Source organism: Lissotriton vulgaris, unplaced genomic scaffold (genome assembly GCF_964263255.1).
Source record: "Lissotriton vulgaris unplaced genomic scaffold, aLisVul1.2 SCAFFOLD_442, whole genome shotgun sequence".
Classification (NCBI taxonomy): Eukaryota; Metazoa; Chordata; class Amphibia; order Caudata; family Salamandridae; genus Lissotriton; species Lissotriton vulgaris.
Window position 1 is genome coordinate 1009384 of NW_028255431.1, and position 10617 is coordinate 1020000.

Consider the following 10617-nt stretch of genomic DNA (forward strand, 5'->3'; position numbering starts at 1 on the left):
TTAAGTCCTGGGTTTCGTATCCCAGTGCGTCCATTTAGTGCAGTGTTTCGTTACCCAGTGCATCCATTTAGTCTTGGATTTCATATCCTACTGCAGGTATTCATTCTTGATTTATATCCCAGTGTATCTGTTTAGTCCTGGCTTTCGAATCCTCATGTCGATAAATGTAGTCCTGGATTTCACATTCCAGTGCTTCGATTTCAACTTTTTATCCCAGCGAAGGTATTTAATCTTGGACCGATCACGCCATTGCAGGAATTTAGTCTCAACTTATACAGTGTAATGCATTACCTAGATAAGCTAGACTAGTGTGCCATATTTTGCTCTAGTTTTTAAATCTAGGAATTTGTATTCTAGTGGTAGAATTTTGTCTTGCATTTCATATTGTAAAAAAATTCTTCCTGATTTCATATTAGAGTGCCAACATTTATTCTTGGATTTCACGTCACGCTGCCAGAAAGTTATAATTTATTTCACATTCCAGTTAAGAAATTCAGACTTTAGTCTAGCGTTTCAGTGCATGAAATTAGCTTTGAATGTTAAAGTCTAATGCAGGAATGTATTCTTGCATTGCAAATTTTAATGGAGGAATTTAGATTCCATATTATTTTTTTAGTGCTGGAATTTCACATTTATTATGGGATACCTTTCACCTTTCAGAGAAGGAAAGACAAGTCTTCGGATCTTTGTCCTCAAACCCAAAACAGAAAGACTTAATAGACATTCTAACAGCTGCACCTATACTAGGATTCCCTGGTCGGGCGCAAGAGGGTTGTTTGTACACAGATACATATTCTGGAAGCTACATTGTCCACTCAGGATTATTTACATTTTCTTATACTGCATTTCTTTTTCCGCATATTGTACCCCCATTAAAGGATGCAGTACCTACAGCAGTCCCCAACTACAACACGCTATCGGCCGCCACATCTTTTCTGTTGTATGTGAACCACATGAAACCCAATAATTATGCACTAAAAAACATTTTTTTATTTGGCACTCGTTGTTAACCTCAACAAATATTCAGTAGTTACCTGCCATGTGTTTCAATTCCTGTATGTGACATCACAAGCCTAGACCAATGCCTAGTGCAAAGAAACCGTGCAAGGGTCTCACTACTCTACAGGTCCCCACACAACCATCTTGCTCTCGGTTTCCGGTCATAAATCAGTTTAAACCTGGCCTTCAGGTGTGGTCTCAATGTAGTCCATGTGTGCAGAACGGACCCATCCTTCCAGCCCAGTCTCAGTTCCATGAAACAACATTTTGTGAGCAACACTCAGCCATTAGCCACAAAATCCACTTACATACAGCTACACAAACATGCTTTACACTGAACAGCACACACTCCCTTCTGCAGCCCTTGGTAAATGTTCTGCACCAAAAATCAGCAAACAGCTGCTGTTAAACGCATTTTCCCCCCCAAAGTGGGTGTTCTTTACTGAACATTTGCATAGCCACAGCTATGCTCGCGCTTTGATTCTGGGATGAAACCATTGCATAAAAGACCGCGGGGGTGGTGGGGTGGCTACTGGTGTGAACATGATCGTAGGGAGAGATTATTTTCCATTGAACTGTAAAAATGAGTTCTTTGCAAGTATCTTTCTTTGTGAAGGCCGAATATTTTACTGCCACCTGCTCAGGGCGGAGAGTAATTTATCTAATGCCTTTTCAAACCACTGCATCTCATTTTCGGAAAATGCGAAGCAACTTTTGGTCACTGCTTCAGAAGAGCAGCTTTCTAGTAATAAATTAGCCGCCATTTTACCATTTTTATTCTTCAACAGACTTCTCGAAAGGGACTGGTCATCATAGATAAACCCATATGAGATCTTTAAAGGATTGCAAGTAAAAAGCCACGAGCAACTGGGGGCAGGATGGAAAGAATTATATCAAAAAAGCAGCTTATGTTTTAGGGAGAGTCCAGCTGGCAAAGGTCTGTCTTCCTCATAGTCAAAATCAGACACTTTATCAACACACAGACCTCAAAAGTGTGCCGGAAGGAAGTTGTTCGGTGGGCAACAAATGTAGAACTTGGTACACGAGAATTTAAAACCGTCCCCAGACAAGACTTAGGATTTGAAATATCTCCTGTGAGATGGTCTAGACAGGATTCTACGGGTCAAAGGGCGATATAAGGGGGCATTCACTCACAATTCTCTTCAATTAACCTTGCAAATTAGGCCTCCAGGATGTTTTTCTCACAAGATTTGAGTTGGTTTCAGGACCCATTGTTAGATTATTCATTTGATGGTCCATATCTCCAATCCCGCATCGCTAATTATAGGATCAGAAACCGCTTTGTCAAATTTGAGCCCATTGTGACACTGTGACCAACTGCACCCTCATGTAATCCTGTGTGGCAGAAGAATGTCACGATATTTGAAGAGCCCTAGTTGGACATTGGATACCCACAGTGACCTCTATCCTTAGAGGTTCGGTTTATCAATCACGTCTCACCACTAACGAGGACAACAGAAGTTGCTTTGTAGGATGTGGCGTCCTGTAACCATTCATGAATCACCAACCAGGACATCTGAGGTGGCTTTGCCTGATCAGGTGCAGTTCAATGAGAGACCAATTATGACGTCATACAGTTTTTGGTCTGTTAACCATTCATGTACTAATAATGAGATCAGAGTTGCTTTGTTTGATCAGACATAGTGCCACACGAGAGACCTGTTATGACATCACCCACTACTTGTTCCAATAACCATTGATGTACCAACAATGAGGTCATCAGAATGTTGCTTTATTTGATCAGGTCTGATTCGACAATCGAGACTCATTGTGACATCACCCACTACTAGGGCTGTTAACCATCCATGTACCACCAACAGTGAGGTCATCGGAGTTGCTTTGTTTGATCAGATCTGGTGCCACAAGAGGGACTCATTATGACATCATCCAATTCTCGGTCTATAAACCATTGATGTACCTACAATGAGGTCATCAGAATGTTGCTTTATTTGATCAGGTCCGATTCGACAATCGAGACTCATTGTGACATCACCCACAATGGTGGGTGTCAGAATGTCACTTTCATTAATGCCTGGCTGTCTTCACTCACTACAAAGCCACTTTCATTACTACGGACCACGTGTGCAGCTCGTTTCACAGATTGGCCTGTCTTGTCTTTCGGCATTTTACCCATCACACACCTCACCAGGTCAGGGCAGGAACTGCCACATTTTACAGCAAAAAAAATGTACGTTTAATTTACTTTATATGTAACAGCACAAATATATATCACCAAATGTATGCTAATGGTACACATGCAAACCTGTTCAAATTAAAACGGGGGGGGGGGGTCACTGTTGGTTAAAGTATAAATAAAGCACAAGGGGAACCAAGATCTTTCCTGACAGGAACCACTTGGAACGGAGAGTACCCCCTCGAAGCTAAGCCTTGTAGCCGGACACAGTGCTTCGAGTATCAGATATTCATAGCTGTCAATTGCGTTCACCCAATTAAAATGAGTCAAGAAGGAAAATGGATACATTTCGCGCCTTTTTGGCAGCATTTCATTAATTTTTCAAACTCGTCGTTCATTTTAACTCTCGTTGTGAAATGATTCGACGGAGCCTCGGGCGGTAGAAGTCCCCATGATCGGATGTAACGTGCCGCCGGCATAGGGCCCCATCTATGAACTGGGGCCCCTGGACTCACCGCCCCCGCTCCGTACTCTCCAGGGCTCGAGCACTTCTACACAGGAGACCAGACCACAGGGCAAGGTTAGCCAGGGTCACGCACATGAGCCGGTAAGGTGGGAAAGCCGGGAATAGGCGGTCTGTGCCCCGCATCCTAGGCCAGTAGCGTGACCCCGCCCCCACTCTGCAGCAGTTCGCCAGGCTGCCTTCAGTCACGCAGACGTGCCATCACCCACGCCACAGGAGCCATCCCAGTCCTGGCACGTGTGTGGTCCGTTATATAGCACTTAATATATCCCTCGTAAGGACCACCGCTTTTAATACCCGTGGGTGGGAACTGGGAGTAGAAACCAGACCCACTGGTTCCCCTCACGTGTGAGCCCGAAATCTCTACTGACCTCGGTTAATCAGAGTCACCACACAATGAGGCTCCGACAACTACGTGACCAGTCCAAGATCACACAGTGTGGTGAAGTACGTGCGCCGGCACTGGAAACCAGGACCACTGGTTCCATTCAGTGAGCACCCGTGGTCTCCACTGACCTGGGTTAATCCGAGTCACCCACCCATGGAGGTTCTTTCAACTGCATTTCCAGTCCAAGATCACACAGTGCGCCGGCCCTGGAAACCAGGACCCCTGGTTCCATTCAGTGAGCACCCGTGGTCTCCACTGACCTGGGTTAATCCGAGTCACCCACCCATGGAGGTTCTTTCAATTGCATAACCAGCCCAAGATCACACAGTGGGGTAAAGTAGGCGCGCTGGCACCAGAAACAACGTCCATACTGAACTAGGAGCCCCAACTCTTAACGTGAGATAAGCGCGCTTGAGGGGTCTCCGACTCCCTGCCTAGTCTTTGAAACACTGAGCGCCTTGAAGCAGGTCAGCGAAACACCACAAGTGGCCTGGATATGCGGGACCCCAGGGCCCGCTCGAGAAGGAGCCGGGATTCTGCTCCGTCTTGGAACACATGGCTCACAGTCAAGGATGAGTGTGCACAAAGTCCAGCGCCCACCATGTGTTGACTTTTTAAACAGTGGAGGGAGGGGGCACAGCCCAAACAGCGAGGACAGACACGGGCCCACTGCACGTGTTTACAATGTGAGGGGCAGGACGCTGAACCCCCAGCACAAAGCTCAAAGCCATACAGGTCTCCCGCCTCTTGTGCGGTTCCAAGCAGTTCCGAGCCTTCCGTGAAACTCCGAGGGGAGGGGGTAGGAGGGGACTACAACAAGAAGACTCCTAGCAGGGCCGGACTGGCCGTAGAGGCATTCTCCCGGTGGACCGAAAGGGTGAGGGAAGCCGAGAACCATGCCCTGCAGACCCCAGTACATGGCTCCGACCCTCCAGGAACCGTGCCCTGCAGACCCCAGTACATGCCTCCGGCCCCCAGGAGCGCAGACCCCAGTACATGACTCCGACCCTCCAGGAACCATACCCTGCAGACCACAGTGCAGGGCACAGACCCTCCGGGAACAATGCCCTGCGGGCCACAGTGCAGGGCACAGACCCTCCGGGAACCATGACCTACGGGCCACAATGGTTGTCACAGACCCACCAGGAAATCTCAATTGATGGTACAAACGATCCCGGCTCCAGGAGCCAGGCCTAGAGGATCTCAGCCCTACTGGGGCCCACGCAGGTACCCTGCCCACGAATGAGATGTCCAGAAGGACAGTGCATGGCACTGCTATCGCGTGCGTGCCCAGGTGCCATACCCAGCAGAGCTGTGTGATCCTCAGCTGCCAGGGCATGGCAGTCTCTGTGCCCGCGTGAAGCCCGCCATGCACTGGGTCCCAAGCCCAGCAAATGACACTGCATGATTCAGGCAATCCGTGCCCCACGTGCCATGCCAAGCAGAAACCAAAGCACTACACGGGCACTCCGGGTCCCATGTGCCACACCATGCCCTACCTAGTAGTGTCCCACGGTGTCACCGTTCCTATGTAGAAGAGCCCCAACTGCCAAGAGATGTAATGCCCAACAAGGTTGTATTGTGCCAGCAGTCGAAAGCTGTGCAGAGCTCGGCAGTGCCCAACAGCACAGAGTGGCGTCAGACCAACCCACCCACTCCACAAGGTACAGGGGTATTGTGTCCGGCTCTGCTCCTCTGTTAGCCAGATGTACGTCACCATTCCCAGTGAAACACTGCGGTGCCCAGAGGTGACCTAAGCAAGGTGTCCAGCAGTGCACAGCTCTCCTGGCACCATAGCCAGCAGTGCACAGCTCTCCTGGCAGGGCACCATAGCCAGCAGTGCACAGCTCTCCTGGCAGGGCACCATAGCCAGCAGTGCACAGCTCTCCTGGCAGGGCACCATATCCAGCAGTGTACAGCTCCACAGCTCTCCTTAGAACCCTATCCAGCAGTGCGCAGCTCTCGGGTAACATTATACAGCAAAGCATGGCTCCACAGCTCTCCTTAGAACCCTATCCAGCAGTGCACAGCTCTCCTGGGCACCATAGCCAGCAGTGAACAGCTCTCCTGGCAGGGCAACATAACCAGCAGTGAACAGATCCACAGCTCGCTGGAACCATATCCAGCAGTGCACAGCTCTCGGGTAACATTATACAGCAAAGCATGGCTCCACAGCTCTCCTTAGAACCCTATCCAGCAGTGCGCAGCTCTCCTGAGAACCATACACAGCAGTGTGCAGCTCTCCTGGGAACCATACACAGCAGTGTGCAGCTCTCCTGAGAACCATACACAGCAGTGTGCAGCTCTCCTGAGAACCACACTCAGCAGTGCGCAGCTCTCCTGTGAACCATAACCAGCAGTGCACAGCTCTCGTGAGAACCATACCCAGCAGTGTGCAGCTCTCCTGAGAACCACACTCAGCAGTGCGCAGCTCTCCTGTGAACCATATCCAGCAGTGCACAGCTCTCGTGAGAACCATAACCAGCAGTGCACAGCTCTCGTGAGAACCATATCCAGCAGTGCAGAGCTCTCGGGTAACATACAGCAAAGCATAGCTCCACAGCTCTCCTTAGAACTCTATCCAGCAGTGCGCAGCTCTCCTGAGAACCATACACAGCAGTGTGCAGCTCTCCTGGGAACCATACACAGCAGTGTGCAGCTCTCCTGATACACAGCAGTGTGCAGCTCTCCTGAGAACCATACACAGCAGTGTGCAGCTCTCCTGAGAACCACACTCAGCAGTGCGCAGCTCTCCTGTGAACCATAACCAGCAGTGCACAGCTCTCGTGAGAACCATACCCAGCAGTGTGCAGCTCTCCTGAGAACCACACTCAGCAGTGCGCAGCTCTCCTGTGAACCATAACCAGCAGTGCACAGCTCTCGTGAGAACCATAACCAGCAGTGCACAGCTCTCGTGAGAACCATACTCAGCAGTGCACAGCTCGCAGCTCTCCTGGGAACCATAACCAGCAGTGCACAGCTCGCAGCTCTCCTGGGAACCATAACCAGCAGTGCACAGCTCTCGTGAGAACCATACTCAGCAGTGCACAGCTCGCAGCTCTCCTGGGAACCATAACCAGCAGTGCACAGCTCCACAGCTCTCCTTAGAACCCTATCCAGCAGTGCACAGCTCTCCTGTGAACCATAACCAGCAGTCCACAGCTCTCCTGGGAACCATAACCAGCAGTGCACAGCTCTCGTGAGAACCATAACCAGCAGTGCACAGCTCTCGTGAGAACCATAACCAGCAGTGCACAGCTCTCGTGAGAACCATACTCAGCAGTACACAGCTCTCGTGAGAACCATACTCAGCAGTGCACAGCTCGCAGCTCTCCTGGGAACCATAACCAGCAGTGCACAGCTCCACAGCTCTCCTGGGAACCATATCCAGCAGTGCACAGCTCTCGTGAGAACCATACCCAGCGGTGCACAGCTCCACAGCTCTCCTTGGAACCATAACCAGCAGTGCACAGCTCTCGTGAGAACCATAACCATCAGTGCGCAGCTCTACTGAGACTGCAAAACCCCATTACATCACCCCTCCCCCCATGCCTAACATAGTCCACCGTACCAGGGCTCCAAGAACATCAAAGATATGTCCCAAGACCGTACCCATCAAGGCAGGTTGTACCAGAGGTACCATGAGTGACCCTTAGCTGCCCCCCCTCCCCCCACACAAACACTCGTGCCAATCTTGGCAAAGCCAGAGCATCTTACCCGGCAGAGCCCCATCGTGTCTGGCTTAAAACTGGGGAGGCTGCGGTCACCTGCACCCCAAGTATCACCCGGGAGCGAATCCTACCCCCAGGGGTGCCGCCAAGGTCCCCACTGCCTCTCCGAAGCTCGGCCCACCCCCAATACCAGAGAGGGGCGCGAGGGTGTGACTCCAAGGACACGCACAATTGTATCAGACGCAGTGCCAGCCTGTCTGCAGGACCAGTGTGGTGCAGGAATGCATGCCTACTGCAGTGCCAGCCTGCCTGCTGGACAACAGGGTGGAGCAGGAATGCATGCCCACTGCAGTGCCAGCCTGGTTGCAGGACCACGGGGCGGTGCAGCCAGGGAATGCATGCCCACTGCACGCAGCCCTGCAGCTTGCAAGCAACACAGAGGCGACCAGCAAAGGAGGGAGACGGTAAACATGCATCAACGGGCCAGTGTCGGGGGTCTAGGACCCACCAAGGAAGGAGAGTCCCCCGAAGGCAGCCATGGAGGCGCAGGAACGGCAAGACCACCGCACTCAGCCCTGCAGCACAGACGCAAGCTCCCCGGAATTAGAGCCCCCACCCAAATGAATACATGGAGGTGCAGGAACAGCAAGCCCACTGCACGGCGCACGCAGCCCTGCACTACTGACAACGGAGGCGAGGCAGAGATACCCCTTTAACAAAGGACTAGTGTCGGGGACCCCCCCCCCCCCAAAAAAAAAAAAAAAAAAAAAGAAGGAGACACCCCACGGAACGATTACAGACAGGTGCAGGAAAAGCATGCACCCTGCAGCCAGCCAGGGTGGGCAGTCTGGGGGTGCCCACTGCACGCAGTTCTGCAGCCAGCAAGGGTCGGCAGTCTGGGGGTGCCCACTGCACGCAGTTCTACAGCCAGCAAGGGTGGGCAGTCTGGGGGTGCCCACTGCACGCAGTTCTACAGCCAGCAAGGGTGGGCAGTCTGGGGGTGCCCACTGCACGCAGTTCTGCAGCCTGCAAGGGTGGGCAGTCTGGGGGTGCCCACTGCACGCAGTTCTGCAGCCAGAATGCACTAGTCCATGAGTGCCCACTGCACGCAGTCCTGCAGCCAGAATGCACTAGTCCAGGAGTGCCCACTGCACGCAGTCCTGCAGCCAGCAAGGGTGGGCAGTCTGGGGGTGCCCACTAGTCCAGGAGTGCCCACTGCACGCAGCCCTACGACCAGCTAGCACATAAAGGGCTAGTGCCGGGGCAGAGACTCACCAGGGAACGCGAGCAGCCCCCCCCCCCCATAAGAATGCACTGGGTGCAGATAAAGCACGCCCCTGCCACCTAGAGAAACACGGCACGCTCCAAAGGGCTGGTGTCCGTGGGAGGTGGGTGCAAGAAACACCCACGAAGGCATGCCCCCCTCCCCCGTGAGAAATAGCACTGCGGTGCGGGACAGGTATGCCCGTTGCATGCACCCAGCAAGGTAGGCGACGCGGGGGACATGCTCACAGGGCTGGTGCCCGGGGGTGCTGGATGCCAAAAACACCCACCACAGAAGGAGACCCACCCCCAGTAAAAATGCACGGAGGTGCAGGACAGGTATGCCCGCTGCATGCATGCACGCCGCAGGTAGCTCCCGGCAAGGAAGGCGACATGGTCAAGGGACTTGCGTCGGTGGGAGACATTCAATGTAAGCGAGCACCCCCGGAAAGAATAATACCTGGGGTGCTGGGAAGGCATGCCCACTGCATGCGGCCGGCCGTGCCCAGCTCCCTCTCAGGAGCGCACAGACCAGGGAGACCCAGCAGGCGGAAGCCAAAGCAGACGCAACCAACGCAAGAAACAGCAATTAAAAATCCAGACTACCCATGGAAAAAAATCAACACAGCCGCACACGTTGTGTCAGTTTCCTCGCGTGCGCACAGATTTGCACTAATTGCCTGGCAGTGCCCGGGAGTTGTCGCCGACTCCCGCCTGCCTTAAACAGCCACGGGGGAAAGGCGACTGGAACGCATCCGTGTACTGAGCTGTGTAACACGCCTCAGAAAAGGGGGAAAAACACCAGACCCAAAAGATGTACCTATAACACATTTCCTCTCACAGTCCGTTTACATTTTAGTTGTGTGCCCAGCGCCTCGTGTGAATCCGAGCCCGGCCCCCGTTCAGCTGCCCGGACACAGAAAGGGTCGCCCGGGCTCGCAGGCTCGCACTCCCCGCTGCATCTCCTCCCTGGCTGAGCTGCAGCGGGAGAGTCGCTGCCTCCCCCTTCCTGCATGTGTCAGACAATGAGGGGCGGGGGCACATTTTTCAGCTCCCAAATCCAGCCGTGCGGTTTGCGAGCTCGTGGTTTTACACACCAGCAGCAGCGCGCATCCTCCCTCCCTCCCCCACTCCGAGGCGCCTCGGTTCCCACACTCCCGGGGAGGCTCGACAACAAGAAGTGCAGAACATGGGACCGCGGCGCTAGGTCCGCGGATCCGAGGCGGGGAGCCGCGGAGCACTTTAAAAAAATCACAGTCCACCCAGGAGTGAATCTTTTATCCGCATTAAACCAGTGATGCAATAACACAGCGCAGCGGTAGACTTCAATGCGCTATAAACAAACAGAACATACAGGAGGGAAAAAAAAGAGCTTCACATGTTTACTGTTAAAATACCACCCGAGGAGGGTAAGGGGTCTGTGGATCTAAGAATTTAGATAAAGGGGTGGGTGTCGGGGAGTATCAGATCTGGGTGTATCAGGAATACAGACACGAAACAGGGTTCAAGGAATGAAAGAGATTGGGGGGTTGTCAGGAAACAGCAATGAAGGAAGCAGGGACTTAATGATAGGGGTGACAGGAATAAAGGGGCGACATGGGAATAAAGTATAGAGTCG

At 52.4% G+C, this 10617-nt stretch overlaps 1 protein-coding gene across 2 annotated transcripts in view; it reads right to left on the reverse strand.

Moving 5' to 3' along the window:
* LOC147659125 (plexin-A1-like) overlaps window positions 1-10617 on the reverse strand; it is a 589684-nt gene that overhangs the window by 578276 nt on the left and 791 nt on the right. The window lies entirely within an intron of this gene.